We start from the raw sequence: 15,626 nt of genomic DNA on the forward strand, positions 1-15,626 counted from the left end.
AACAGGAGAATTATACAGTTGCAGACAAAGTAAACTATTAAAACATATAAGCAGTGTAAGCTTTTTTGTTGTTTTTGTGGATGTTGCTTTGACTATCCCCCTGCACACCAGTATACTGAACTCCAGGACGCCAATGCAAACCAAACTTGTCAGGAGAACAGAAGATAAAAGGGAAAAGGATATCCAACGGTACTTAGACCAAAAAAATACACACTGGAATAAAGGTACTGTAGGGAAACGTGAGTGAACCGAAAAGGGGAAAAAACACCAAATGAGAGGGATGAAGAAACTGATACAAACTGGTACAAAGCTGATAGTCACACCAACCCACAACCAAGCTCATTGTCAAAATATTCTTAAATATTGTATCTAGTCGTAGAGCCCAGGAAGTGTGCTAGTAAACAGGAACTGTCCGTTAGCAGTTTAGTATTCATAGTCATTTTAGTTTCTAGAGTCCCAGTCTCCACAGCCTCCAGCCCTGACAATGCCTACGCCTCTTTCTCTGAATAAAACAAAAAACTGATGGATGGGATGCTTGAATTACTCTGAGTCACTGATAATTACTCTGGGCATCGGCATCTCAGTCTATTACTCTTTGCCCACAATGCCACTTCAGATTAGACCCAGCCATATGCAAATCTACCTTGATCCTGCTGCAACATGAACAGTTGAGCTTGAACTGTCAGGCCAGGTTCTCTCTGAACCAGAACACAAGCAATCTAAGGCCGGTTTCACCCTAGTTGAGTTGAGCCTAGTTGAGGCTCTTCATTTGGGTGCAGCTTGGCTCCAGTGGCAAATAGAGCATGGATCTCACGTCTGGGCATGACCATTGTACTTATGGCTTCGTTTTAAAGCTAGCAGAAAGTGATGGTATGCTTAAATGAATCTCGGCCAATGGTAATTACTCAGGTCTGCATCCCAGTCCATAGTTTTGTTTTTGCCCACAGTGCCACCTTAGATTAGACTCTGTAATGTGTAAACCAACCTGGATTATACTTTAATGGGAATAGTCCAGCTCAACCTTCCAAGGCAGATTGTCTTCGAACTGGAACACAAGCAACCAAAGACTGGTTGTGCCCTAGGTGGGGTCTCATTCTCTGTCTTTGCTGAGCCCAAATTCTGACAGAAAACCTGCATCCTTGGAGTAGAGAATGGGCTAAAGAAGGCTAGACCAATTTTATGCAAGCTGGTCCCCTATTCCTAATTCGGCTAAACTACATACGACAATTTCAATCAATTGTGGTGACCACTTCCACAGGAAGTCTTTACAGTCAATAGACTGGAAACCCTTGATCAGGCATGTGCATACATTAGTCTGGAACATTTATGTTAAAGTTATTTATGGTCATTTATATTATTCTGATTTATAGTCCTTTCAGACTCTTTTAGTCATTAGGGCCTATTTTTGAGATTGAAGTAGCTGCTTTGGAATCCTTGCACCTGGTGTTGGAACCCTTATCGAGTTGTATATTGACTGCTCTAATAGCTGCTGTCTTCTCGACCTTTATTTGATTTTCTGGCAGCTTCCTGATGTGTTGTGATAGCTGTCCATTCTTCCGACCTCTCTTTTCTTGCTGATATGCAGGTGTGGTGGTTTTGCCATTCATTGCTTCTTATTGTTCCACAGAGTCCCATTCTACCTTCGCCTCCTAGGGGGAACATGTGCGGCCACCTTTTTCCAGTGCCTTCAGATTGTCTACTAATAATATCTTATATTAAAAGCCCAGGCTGTGAAGTCACTATCAACTCAAGGAAGCAGCTACGTGTATCTTGCACTGCATTGGTGTAGTCCAGGAAGAGCAAGACAATACTGTTCTTAACTGTCAGGGGAATTGCATTGTCTTGCTCTTTGAGAAGTATGAGATTTCTGTCCCTATAATTGAGCAGGCAGACCACTTAGGAGCTGTGGTGAAGGGACTATCTGAGCATGATCCATTGTTAAGTAATTGGAGAGACCTTTCTTCACGACTGTTGTGCTAAACCGGTCGTTTAAGTGCAGCGCAATGCTGGGGCCCTATATTTTTTCTGGTAGTCCCACCATACTGTTGTTTCTTCTTGAGTGGTGTTCTTAATCTTGGAACCTGCATAAAAGAAAGCATATTCTGTCATTTAGCTCCGTCGCTTGCGTCTGTAAGTCTGTAACATTAGATTGCAATGGAGACAGTCTGCTCAGCTTCGCTCAGCCAGCTTGCCAACTTCTAAAGCCGCCATGTGAATTTTCCCCTCAACTGCTCCTTGATGGCTCAAAAAATATTGGGTAGTTTGTCCGGAGGAAGTAAAGTTCATGTGAAGTGCCTTGGGTACCTGACCCGACCTGCACTTTGCAGCTCTTAGCACCTAATCCTCTAGACAATGGTGTTGCAGTCTGTAGAGAAGTCCGTTTCAGTTGTCATATCTTGCCTATTGTGACGGTCCTTAATAACTAACTTCTTGGTGGCCAGTAGCAGCTCAGTATATATTGTAGCATAATAGTTGCAATCCTAAGTTAGTCATCCTACAATCAGAAAAGAGTTTGCCATGATTTTGTGATGTGATGGGATGCACTTATCAGTGCACTTAGTTAAGACCGTCTTCAAGACTTCATTTAGCTTCTACCTTAGTTTGCTAAAGTGGGCAAGCCCTGGAGAGGTCTCCAACTCCTGGGCACACCGTCCCTTGGGGTCGGTGTCAGCTCTCACTGCATGTGCCTAGCTGACCAGTACCTATGGTTGTGGGCAACCGTCTCCCCAGTTACTAAGGGTCAGATGTAGTAACATTAGTAATAACGATTTCCTAATTCCTATTATATCTGAATCGCAGTTAGGAAATCGCTTTTAGTAATTGATGAAACTTTATTTTGAAATAGCGATTCATAGTGGGTCGTAAATTGAACTACCTCATGAATATTAATGAGGTAGGTTGCAATTTGCGACCCAGTAAGCGATCGTCACCATCACAGGGATGGTGGCCTGCTTGGGTCACCAGCCTACCATGTCTATGGTTACTTTTTAATAAATATATATATATATATATATATATATATATATATATATATATATATATATATATATATATATGAAACAGTAAATGGATCGGACGCCAAGTCCTTACTTAAAGAATATGAAAAACTCCGCAAACAAGAAATATCAAAATGGTGGGAGTGTACTTCGCTGCGCAGGTACTTAGAAGTCCAAAGAGTACCACGGGGACTGAGAATCCTGCTAGCGCCGACATTTGATAATCCTGACCCTAAAATGTTGCAGGAATGGACAAATAACTATGCACAAGCATCAAAAAACAGCTTAGAAATACTGGTAAAATATGCTGCCACAGACAGAGACAAGCTTTTGGCACAGTTGAATACTATTGCAGAAGAACTGGAGAAACATACAGAACAGGAAGTTATCACTAAACAAATGATAGAAATTAAATCTCGAGTGGCAAAGTATGAACAAACAATAAAAGAAAGAAAGGCACAGAAATTTCAGCGCGACTGGGCAGATTATATGAAAGGTCGCATTTATACTTTTGCCAGGAAATATGATGCCATAAGACAAAGAAAGTTGCCAACAAATGTAAATGTAAATGTAGTATACTTGTAAAGCGCACAGCTGCCCCAGCAACAGGGCGTCCCGGCGCTGTATAACTCTGGGGAACCCGTCCTGGCTTTCCCTGTGGGATGGTCCCTTGCTGGGAGTCCCCAAGGTGGAGCCAGGCATCCCCGGAATTGGTGGGGCCGTTGTGGAGATTAGGCAAGCTAATGCCCAGAGTTGCCGAGTGGAACCCCTGATTAGAGTAAGCACCGAAGCGAGAATTATCGAGTCCGCTGACCAAGGTCCACGACCCTGCCGCGTCGGGAATTGAACCCTGGTCCAAGGCTGACTTCTGCTCTCAGGCCTGCCGCCTCTAACCAGTGAGCCACACTACTCCACCAACAGCAGGCGTGAATGAAAATGTAACACCAGAGGAGTCTGAAGTAAGCTCAGGTGCAGAATCGGACCCAAGTACTTCAACAGCCACATCCCAAACAAAATCAATACCAACCCCTGCAGAGGAATTTGATTTTTTACGGGAAGAAAGACTGAGAACCTTGAGACCACGGCGGCCTCAACAAAATCAAAACAAGAACAAAACAACATCACAAAAAGCAGAAAGCGGAAAAACAGGAGATGGGGCAAATGTACAACAGCAAAAACAAAAAGAAACAAAAAAACAGAATTACAGAAGGAATTACAAACGATAATGGATGATAAGGATAAAAACACAGTCATAAATTTAACGGATATGGCTTTAACAAAGGTGGAAGAAGAGACTCTATCACTGGGATTATCCTTTTGTAAGCGCACAAATTTTAACTACACTCAAACACGGATAGATTTACACCAGTTTACGAGGAAATTAAAACTAAAAAAACATTTCTTCAACTATGAAGCAAGAGATGATAGCAACAAACAACCACCTGACAATACAAATTGGCGCATAGACGAAATGCAATTCATTAAGGAAATGGCGGACCTAGATACTAACGAGAATGATGGAATTATAAATACACAAGATGCGGCAGACCATGCAGGTATCTACACCGCAGAAACGAAAAAAACTCCATTCAAACCAAGATCAACCTTTTGCCCTATCATGCCAAAAGATTGTATTGACATCTTCTCGGACAAAGTCATAAGCGATCTTAAAACTCTCTCTTGGACGAGTAGTAATGAGTTTTTTAAAAGACAAGCTAATGAGGTCCATATTTGACAATGTCATGACAAAAATCACGGAAAGAAGTGATATAGTAGTACGGTGGTCCGACAAAGGGGGAAACGTGGTCCTCTGGCCGCTTGAAATGTACAATCATGAAGCGCAACTACAATTGTCAGACAAAGAATGCTACCAGAGGATTAGTGCAACGAACATTTTAACCATCCAGGAGAGGTATCATAGGAGTCTTTACGACTGGAAAAGTGCAGGAATGATTTCGAAGAATGAGTTCGATTTCTTAAAAAACAACTACCCAGTAACTCCTAATCTATACCTCATCCCAAAGGTTCATAAGAATCCAACGTGCCCCCCGGGAAGACCAATAATTTCGACAATAGGTGGATTGTTTGAAAATACCAGCCGATTCATAGACTTCTTCCTACAACCATACGTGAAAAGACTACCTTCCTACACGAAAGACAGTGGGGACTTTCTCAAAAAAATCTTTGATATCAAATGGGAGCCCAATTTTGTGTTTATGACTTTGGACGTACAAAGCCTTTACACAAGTATAAGGCATAAAGACGGTTTGAATGCAATTAAGTACTTTTTGGGTGAAAGAAGCAGTAACTTGTATCAACATACTCAGATGCTACTCCAAATGACTGAGTGGTGTTTAGAGAATAACACCTTCTCCTTTAATAAACTACTGTATAAGCAGGTACAGGGGACAGCCATGGGTACTTGCTTCGCCCCCAGCTATGCTAATTTGCATATGGGCTGGTGGGAGGAGCAAGTACTCATGAAGACACACACTAAAGAAATGTCAGAAAATATGGCACATTACAGTCGCTATATTGACAACATTTTCACAATTTGGAAAGGGAGTGAAGAAAGTGCGAGAGAATTTGCAGAACAATTAAATGAGAACAGCCTGAATCTTAAATTTACCTGTGAAACCAGCAAGAGTAGGATTAATTTCCTAGATTTAGAGCTGTATGTGGCAGACGGGAAAATTCAATCAAGCGCCTATCGCAAGCCAACCTCTGGAAACACTATTCTCCACGCCACAAGTTACCATCCACCCAACCTAATAAATAGCATCCCATATGCAGAATGTCTAAGAATGCGGCGCAACTGTAGCACTGACTCTAACTATAAAGAATCGAAAGCTAGTTTGTTTGGCAGATTGCGCCTTAGAGGATATTCGGAACAGACATTAAAATCTGCAGAACAGAAATGCGATTTGAGAGATAGGAAAGACCTGCTTTTCTCTAACAAGCCTGCCACTAACAAATCCAAAAGAAGCACAGGGACCCCAAGACTAATCACAGGGTACAATGCCTATCACAAGCAGCTTAGAAATATCATCTACCGGCACTGGCCCATTGTCAGAAATGACCCAGTGATAGGGAAAGACTGTAACAAAATCCCTCAACTCACTTTTCGAAAAACCAAGAGCATGAAGGAAGAGCTAGTAGTAAATGACCCTGTCCTAAAGAAAAAAGAACCATTGTGGCTAAAATCGAAAAATGGTTTCTATAGATGCACAAAATGCAAGGCATGCCAATTTGGAATAAATGTTACGAAGGTTGATGTGCCAAATAGGAGAAAACCCTTGGAGATAAATGCGAACTATACATGCAAGACAGACTTCGCAGTCTACGTCTTGCAATGTATCTGTAACAAAAAGTACGGGGGCAGTACTATCCATCCTGCCCATGTAAGAATTTTGCAGCATCTGAGGGCAGTTACAAATAATGACCCTTCATATCCAGTGGCAAGGCACGTCAACTCTGAACATGGAGGTAAAGCAGAAAGTATTAAATACTATGTGATTGACCATGTCAAGAAGAACATCAGAGGGGGGAACAGGCAGTTGGCCCTCCGGAGATTAGAATCTCGATACATTATTCTATTGGACACAAAGGCCCCGCAGGGATTAAACGCAGATGAAGCCCTTAGTGTGCATTTATAGTCCACAATATAAATGACAGTAAAAGCAGCAGCCCGTGCGCTCTTAGTACCCACTCTTCAGCTAGAAAAGAGTAAAGTAGCTTCACTAGTACTTTTCAGCAAACGCTGAATGTAACGGAGTAGAGTGTATATAAGTAGGCACAAAATAAAAGGCAGTTTGAATTGTAAATATGTAATTACTATTGCCATGACATTAAATGTAATTACCATTTTGTTAAAAGTGAAACAGTTTTCTACAAAGCTGACACACATTAAACTAGATTGCTATGAATGTTTGCCCACAAGGGATATATTTGAAAGCAATCTGAAATTTGCTGCAGGTTAAGAAGGGAGTAGCACCACTAGAGTGTTAAAATTGAAAATAAGGGCACTAGACCCTACATTCATGATCGCTTCTTATTGCAAATGAAACACAAACAAAATGCATTAGAAAATTGTTTACGAAGGTTTTAAATGTAAACAACTTAGTATTATATACAATGCCATAACAAAACAAAGCTAAGTAAATAATTAGCAATTTGTACCTATTCACAAGTGCCAACACACAAACGATATATAACTCTGCAAAGATACAATGAATTTAGAATTGTTATCAAATCTAATTTAATTTAATAATTTTCTGTGTAAATGCTAAAGTGAATACAATGTGCAGCGTGAAATGTTTGTTGAAAGTAACATTGTAACTTTTCAGTGGCCATGAAGTAATGGTCGCTATGACGACAGCAATGCAGACACACTGACCAATGAGCACTGAGCAATGTTTAAAAGCACTACCACTTACTTCATTTCTTTGTTGTGATCAAGACGGTATAGCCGTCGAAACGCGTCAACTTTTTCATTTGGCCAAATAAAAACTTGTTCCTGAGCCCACGGTGTCAGTACCTGTTTCATAAGGGAGAATTCAGGAGTGGAGATTATATATATATATATATATATATATATATATATATATATATATATAGCAGCCCATGAGGAAGGGGGGGGGGGGGAAGTCCCTGAAACGCGTCGAGCAGAATTAATATTTGTGGAGCGGAAAGGTGTGCCGGAGGGCAGAAAACTGTTGTGTGCCTCTTGTATGCCTCAGGCACTTTGGTGATTCATATATATATCTAAAACATTTTTTTAATGCAGCTCATTTTCCCCTCCCACGGACTACCGCCTACTCTTAAAAAATGAAACTTAAATTTATTTTTTAAAATGCATCCCATTTTCCTTTAGGGAAAATGAGCTGCATTAAAAAAAAAATATATATATATATATATATTTATTTATATATATATATATATATATATATATATATATGTATATATATATGTGCAGGGCGGCCTCTTCAAAGAACGGGCACGGAGCAGCCCGCCAAATTCCACCTTCCGTGAACACACACACAAGAGGCCCACTTCGAGAAACATACAGCTTTTAATTGGGAACTTCAGCACAGCGCTTCCTACAGTCCGACCGGTTTCGGCCATGCAGCCTTGCTCACGGACAGGAAGTAACGCAAAGTGCATCTGTGCTTACGTTTCTATAGTTCTTTTCACGTCATTTGACTGAATATGTCATATATATATATATATTTTTTTTTAATGCAGCTCATTTTCCCTAAAGGAAAATGGGATGCATTTTAAAAAAGAAATTTAAGTTTCATTTTTTAAGAGTAGGCGGTAGTTCGTGGGAGGGAGGCATCTCTTGCAGGTTTCTAATGCTAAAATTCTGATAGTACCTCCATGAAGACCCCTCCAGAAATCGAATGACCTTTCTCCTTTCAGACCTCCTTTCCAGTCCGTAGGACTCAACCAACTCTTTTACAAAATAGCTTTCAGCTAGTTTTAGAATCTTCCTCTAAGTGAAAGTATCCAGAGCATCTATGCAAATGCAACTAATGAAACTTAAACGCAAATGCAGGCACCTCAAACATACAGTTCAGGTTTCTGATTGAAATGGGCATACAGCTTTATGCAAAACAACTGCAGCCTAATTCCACTCCATCCAAGTAGCCCCTAGCTGCAGAAGTGACACACGGTACTCCCTTGTAATTGCATTTATATAGAGCTTACAACCCCTGTTGAGGTGTCTAAGCGCTTTTTGGCATGTATCACACTACTATGGAACCCAAAAAGTATTAGTTGTGAGTTAGTATAGTGAATTATTAAATTAATTTTAGAAGTGGTCATGTTAGTTGGATTGAAAAGGATAGTGGAGGGATAGAAGAGGGAAGGGTTTGCATTTATATAGTGCTTGCTACCCCTGATGAGGTGTTAAAGCACTTTTCGGCAGGTAACATCTACTCCTGAACCCAAACAGGATTAGTAGGGAATTAGGAAAGGGGAATATGAAATCAATTTAAGTGGTGGAAATGTGAGTTTGTTATTTGTATTGAAAAAGGATAGTGGAGGGATAGAAGAGTGAATAGTTTGCATTTATATAGCGCTTGCTACCCCTGATGTGTAGATGCTATAACAGTACGACCCTTTAAATAACATATTAACTTCAAAGTTCTTTCAGTGATTTAAGGCAAAAAAGAAAGGGGCTTTTCAGCATTCGCTCTAAATTTACTGCGGAGGAATTCCAATATGTTAAATACTTTATCCTAGCTTGTTTATATTCTTTGACGAACAAAAACACATAATTGATCTTTCTCTGAAAAGTGCCTGTTTTTTATATCTACAGATTTTACCAGAAAATTGTTTCTAGTTCATACGGATGAAAAGTTACTAAAAACTCGGAGACACGTGTTGCAGCGCAGTGGAAAGTCCCCGATAAAGGTTAACTGGATACCTTTCTGTTTTAATTGCTGTATTTGGGTGTTAAGCTGGTACTGAAGTGAAACCTTACAGTATTAACATGTTTCAAAACGTCAACATAATGAACTGTTTTGGCCCTACCAATAACGTAGTATCTGCAGGAAAGTAGTAGATAAAACATAATTAGCTTCTTGTTTCAGAAATAGATGTTTGACATGATATTTATCTTTTTTTGAGAAGTATCATACCTCCTCATATCTTGTAGTCTATTTTATTGACATATCTAATGATGGTAAAGTAACCTGTAACTGTAATAATTCGTTCAAGAATGTTGATTATGAATTAACATTGGAGTTGTTAGTTATTTATTTTTCTTTTTTTATAACGCGTTTTCTTGATTTACATTTTTTTTAAGTCAACCAGTAATTTAGACAAAAGAGGGTAACAATATATCTTGTATTCCTCAATTCCATCAGGTCCCAGCAATCGCAAACACCCTCAAACCCTGCTCAGCCTCTTTCCCCTCCTTTGTGACTTTACACATTAGTTTGGTATTTCAGTATAAGGTTCTATCGGGGCCTTTAAGAGGAGGGCTCCAGCAGGATGGCTCGATAGACAGCCTAGTTCATATTGACCTTTGCCTCTAATGGACTAAAGTCCGGGAGGTCTGAGGGCATGTCTGAGCTGCAGATACCTGAAAATTAACAGCAATGAAGGTTAAACTTTTCTTCCAGGGTGGCAACGGACATCATTACTGTGCCGGTTAGAACATCCCCCAACTTAGAAATGCAGTTTGTATCCCAGCTCTGGAATACATTGCAGCTGTGACACCTGTTGTAACCAATTCCCAGCTTATTGTGGGGTTTATTTGGTGAGTTTGTTCTTCCAACTTGGTTGTACTTTATCAGGCTTTTTTGGAAAACCTGTGTGGCCAGCGACCAAGCAGATTTCGCAGCTGTGCCTCCTGCATCACCCATTTTTCAGACGCAAAGTTGGGGTTGCCACACATGTCCTACCATTTCTTATTAAGAATTAGCAGTTGGGAACTCTGTATTATGATGCAACATCCACCACTGCGATGCCGCCCTCGTCTGTAGAATTGAAACATTTATGTAGTGTTATGTTGGGTAGCCCATCACTCCAAAGAAAACCCAGAGAATCCGATTTTATCCTGAGGAAGAAGCGTTGTGGGTTTGGAAATGGTAGATTCTGCAGTTGGTAAAGGAGGCATAGGAGGGAAACCATTTTAAAAATTGCTGAGGCCCAAGGAGTGACAATGGAAGAGCTGCTCAGAACCTGATGGAATTTTGTAGCCTAGTAATCTGCAGCTGGATATTTTTCTCCCCTTCCTGTGTCCAGTGGTATGTTCAACTCAAATTTCTAAATCCCTTAGTAACCACCTGCATGTCCGTGTACCAGCCCATGAACAGAGAGGATTTGATTTTATTTATACAGAAATCTGTGCATCTGCAAAAATCTGGAAATTCTGCTGAATCCTTGGTCCCAACCACTCCAAATCACTCAAGAACACCAGGACATTTTCTGCATAGAGTGGAATTATTTCCTCTATCCCCGGTGCCCACTTCAAACCCCTGATTTGGGCGTCCACCCTAATCAACTCTGCTGACAGCTCTTTCACAGTTGCAAAAAAGCAGTATGGTCAAAGGGCAACTATGCCTCGTACCTCTCCTCACACAAAATTCATCACATGTATCCCGCCCAATTCTAGCTTGTAGCAGCAGACCCATGCATAACAGTCTCACATATTTACAGAACGTAGGACCAAAGTTGAGTCTATCCAACAGGAGAAACATATAGTCCCATTCGACCAAATCAGATGCCTTCTGGAAACCCGCTAGGGGAAAGGCTACTCTGGATAAATGTTGTCAGGGCATGAGCATTACAAACACTTTGCAAGAAATATCGACGCTCAGTCAGGAGTGCTGTACAGATACAGATGTGTGTGTTAGTTTTGAGGACTTGGTTGCAGCCTCAGCAGGAGTTGATGTTTCCTGTTAAAAGCCATTTTGGACATAAGTCTAGTGTTGAAAAATCAACATTAGTTTTATTTTCATGTGGATGGAGTAGCATGAACATGCGTTAGGGTTTTGTAGGAGTGCATGATGATCAAAGAATACGCTTGTTTTGAAAAAAGCATTTCTATTCTCCTATGAGGATAGTTCATGCATGATTTCATTGACATGTTTCTTAAAAATTTGGAAAGCTGTTGGGTGCTCCCACAGATAAATAATTTGTATGTTCTCTATGCAAGACCGTACGTAGGTAGTCCCTATATGGACAGTATCCTGTGTTGGTTGATGATTCTGTATAAAGCCCTTTCTCTACTGTGTTATCCTTGGCGGCTCTCAATTTGGGACAGAATTTGATGAAGGTGCTTTATCTTGAGTACTTTTGCCTGATGAGCCTGAACTCCAGCCTAATTTGGGCTTGGAAAGCATTGCTGGGTAAACAGAAAAGCTGCCTACAAGGGTTCGTGGTTTATCATTTCTAACCATTTTCATTCACAACTGCAGAGTGCTTCGCAGCCATAGGCTATGTTTGGCAGAAGTTTTGTTCTAATGACCTCTAAGATTGGGAGGAGCGAATAACCTATTATCCAGTATTATGGGTGTCTTTCATAGATTCACATGCCTGAATCATTCCCCGTCGTCGAGACGGGAGTCCCCGGTACATAGAAAAGTAATGTCCTATAGACATACATAGAGAAAAGTAGGCCTAAGGGCCTTGCCTTAGTAGCCTATCTATGTCCTTTTGTAAAAAGGACCAAATTCCAGAAGGTAGCCAATCAGCTACCACCTCCCTCTAGAACCTTCCTGTCAGGAGCCTCAGTCGCTCAGATTTTCTACCGCACGTTGTGCTAAGGGAGTCTCCTCTGAGCTCTGCTCAGTTTCTGTGTTTATTTTCACTTTCTTAAATACATTTGCTTTTCTATTATGGATTATCTTCAAATACATTCTTTAAAGATAAAGAATTTTATTTTAGAGCCTGTGCTTCTTGTTCCAAGGAGTTGCTCTGCTCGGTTTCTCACACTGACCGCAAGCCAAAGACTGCGCACTTTCTCAAGTAAGTTTTTTGAGAGGTAGTGAAGGGCGACTTTTTATATGGTTAAGACCAGAGAGGAGGTTTTTTATTTTCTCCAGTTACTGTGATGAGGCGTTGCCCTCAACGTCTAGGAGACCTCAAAAGAGAAGAGAATCTCCTCAGACTAATTCCTCAGGGGGACGTCCTGAGAAGGCCCTCAAAAAGACCACTCATGGGTCTTATGGGCGCAGTCCTTCGAAATCTCCTCACTCTGTGGAAAAGGAGAGTAAAGGACTTGCTTTTGGAGAAAAATCATATAAAAAAGACGACTTCTGAGCCGTCAAAATCACCTCCTCTGATCATGGGACCCTTCAGAAAGGGCGTCTTCTTTGCCTCCTGAGGTAAAGACTAGGAAGCCAACATCGTCAACAGGATCGTCGACGGAAAACGCCATCATCATTGCCTACTACAGCCTCTTCAGCGACCTCGTCTACGATGGCCTCATCTACGGAGGCCTCGTCTACGACGGCTCGTCGGCGACGAGAGAGTCGACAACGACGAGAGCGTCGACGAGAGCGTAGACGACGAGAGCGTCGTCGACGACGAGAGCGTCGAGGACGAGAGCGTCGACGACGAGAACTTCGACATCGAGAGCGTCGACGAGAGCGTAGACTACAGCGTCGTTGACGAGAGCGTCGAAGACGATAGCGTCGACGACACTCAGAACGTCGACGAGAGCGTCGACGGCGAGAGCATCGACGGCGAGAGCGTCGACGAAACCGTCGGCGTTGAGAGCGTCGACGGCAAGAGCGTCGACGATGAGAGCGTCGACGACGGCCTCTTCTATATCTGCTGGTCTACGGAATACACGATGGCCTTTTCTACGATGGCCTCGTCTACGATGACCTCATCTACGAAGGCTCATCCTCGATGGCTCGTATACGACGGCATAGTCATCGACGACCTTGTTTGTGACTGCTAGTCTATGACGGCCTGTCTACGGCATCGACAAGGGCCTACTATAGAATGGCCTCGTCTACGATGGCCTCGTATCTGATGGCCTCGTCTATGATGAGCTCGTCTATGATGGTCTCTTCTATGATGGCCTCGTCTACGACGGCCTCGCCTTCGACGGCGTCGGTGGCCTTGTCTACGACGGATCGTCTATGGCGTCGTCTATGACGGCCTCCTCTATGACGGCTCGTCTACGACGGCATAGTCTATGACGGCAATCTACGCGGGAAAAACCGCCAATTCTGGAATTTCTTATAATGTGGTAGTGAAGACTGCTCCACGTTTTAAGCTCTGAATAACCTCAAAAGAACAGGCCTGCTTCTTGCATGACTTAAAAGAATCTCTCAAGAAGACAGTAAGGTCAATATCGATTATCAATTACCTATATTCAGAAGGGGTAAGGGTCATGCAGAACCCCTCCTCTGTATCACCAGTGATCCCCCAGTTGGATAACAAGTATAGGGCGCCAGATACAGCACCGGCGTGCTTATCAGGACATCCTACGCCGGACTCAGTAGTGACACAGGCGGCCCAGAAGAACTCCAGGAATCCTTCGGCCCCTTTATCGCTTCCTCCTAATAATAAGGAAAAAGAGTGAACAACATTGGGAACAGGTTTTTCCTCAATGTCGGCAATGACGGTATAAACCGTGAACGCTCTAGCGCTCTTGGGACGCTATCATGGACAATGGTAGGCACACATAGCCCCATACCTGTCGGAATTGCCAAATTCATCCAAAGAGCAAGTAAAAAGGATTCTGCTAGATGGTGAAAGCATCGGCGTCAGAAACTATAGTCTGCGCGATGGATATCGCTATGACAGGGTTCTGCCAGTTGGCTGGAGCAGCAGCCTTGCGGCTCCAAGGATGGCTAAAGGCAACCTCTTTAAGTCCTGAGGTGCAAACAAAGATTTTGGACATACCATATGATAGCCAGTTACTATTTGGCACAAAACATTGACGAAGCAAACACTACGAGAGCTTTGGGCACTCTTCAGTATAAGAACCAGTCCTTTAGTAGAAATAGAGGAAGAGGCCAGTCTTCCTAGGAATCTATCAATACAAGCCTTCCTGCTCTTCAGGCCAGAGTAGACCACAATACCAGCGCCAACAACAGCAAAACAAGTAATCCTCTTTTGGGGAGGTCCTCCTTTCAAGGTAAAGGACAGCGAAAATGACAAATCTACGGCTGCTTCTATGACAGCAATAGAAAGCGTACCTCCATCTTCACAGGCATTAGGGCTTTATACCCGCTTCTTTTGATTCAGACAAAAGACAAGAAGTGGAGACCAATCTTGGACCTCAGGGCCCTCAACAACTTCCTAAGAAGCAGTCGTTTCGCATGGTAACGATCCAGGAGGTCTTGCGACTACTGTAAGAGCAGGATTTTAGGGCGTCCGTAGACATACAGGACGCTTCCTTCCATATCCCAATTCACAGGAATCACATAAAGGTACTCGAGATGTGTAGTAGCGGACATACACTTGCAGTTTTGCGTTTTGCCCTTCGGGCTCAAGTCTGCACCGCGCATATTCACGAAATGTCGTACCACGGTGGCGGCATGTCTCAGAAAGTGCCATCGCCAAGTCTTTCCGTATCTAAATGACGGGCTGGTCAAGGCTTCATCCTTAAAAGATACGTACAGGTCTTCCAACGCCTGTTTAAAGCTTTTCGATTACTTGGGTCTCACCCTCATTCAGGGAAAATCGGTCCTACAACCTTCTCAGTGCATCAGTTTCCAAGGTGCAACCCTGGACACACGGTCGGCAAAAGTTTTACCATCCAGAGAGGATGAACAAGCCCCTTGCACTAGCTGCTATAATAGCCTCGAAGAAAGTCTTTACAGTCCGCCTCTTTAAATCCCTCCTGGGGATGATGTCAGCGTGTATCCTCCTGATTCCGCACTGTCGACTACGAATGAGTAATCTACAGGAGGCGCTCTCAAAGCAGTGAGTCCAATGCACAGGGTCATTCGAAGGCCACATAAAAGTGAATCCTCAGAGGGTCGGAGCCCGTCTATGGTGGATGTCATCTCAAAACCTGCCTCAAGGTTTGTCATTCCTGCTTCCGGCTACTCCGCATATTGCCACAACAGGCGCCTCCTTGGAAGGCAGGGGAGCTTTTCTGCAAGAGCTACAGATAAGCGGGTAATGATCTCCTATGGTGAAGAAACTACATAT

General features: G+C 42.5%; 1 protein-coding gene across 1 annotated transcript in view; it reads left to right on the forward strand.

The window, feature by feature from the left end:
* BCORL1 (BCL6 corepressor like 1) overlaps positions 1 to 15,626 on the forward strand; it is a 916,214-nt gene that overhangs the window by 104,078 nt on the left and 796,510 nt on the right. Inside the window, exon 2 of the mRNA XM_078688449.1 lies at positions 9,319 to 9,413. The gene's annotated coding sequence lies outside the window, so the exon portion shown is untranslated. The remainder of the gene's footprint in view (positions 1 to 9,318; positions 9,414 to 15,626) is intronic.

This window comes from Lissotriton helveticus, chromosome 4_1 (genome assembly GCF_964261635.1).
Source record: "Lissotriton helveticus chromosome 4_1, aLisHel1.1, whole genome shotgun sequence".
NCBI classification, from domain to species: Eukaryota; Metazoa; Chordata; class Amphibia; order Caudata; family Salamandridae; genus Lissotriton; species Lissotriton helveticus.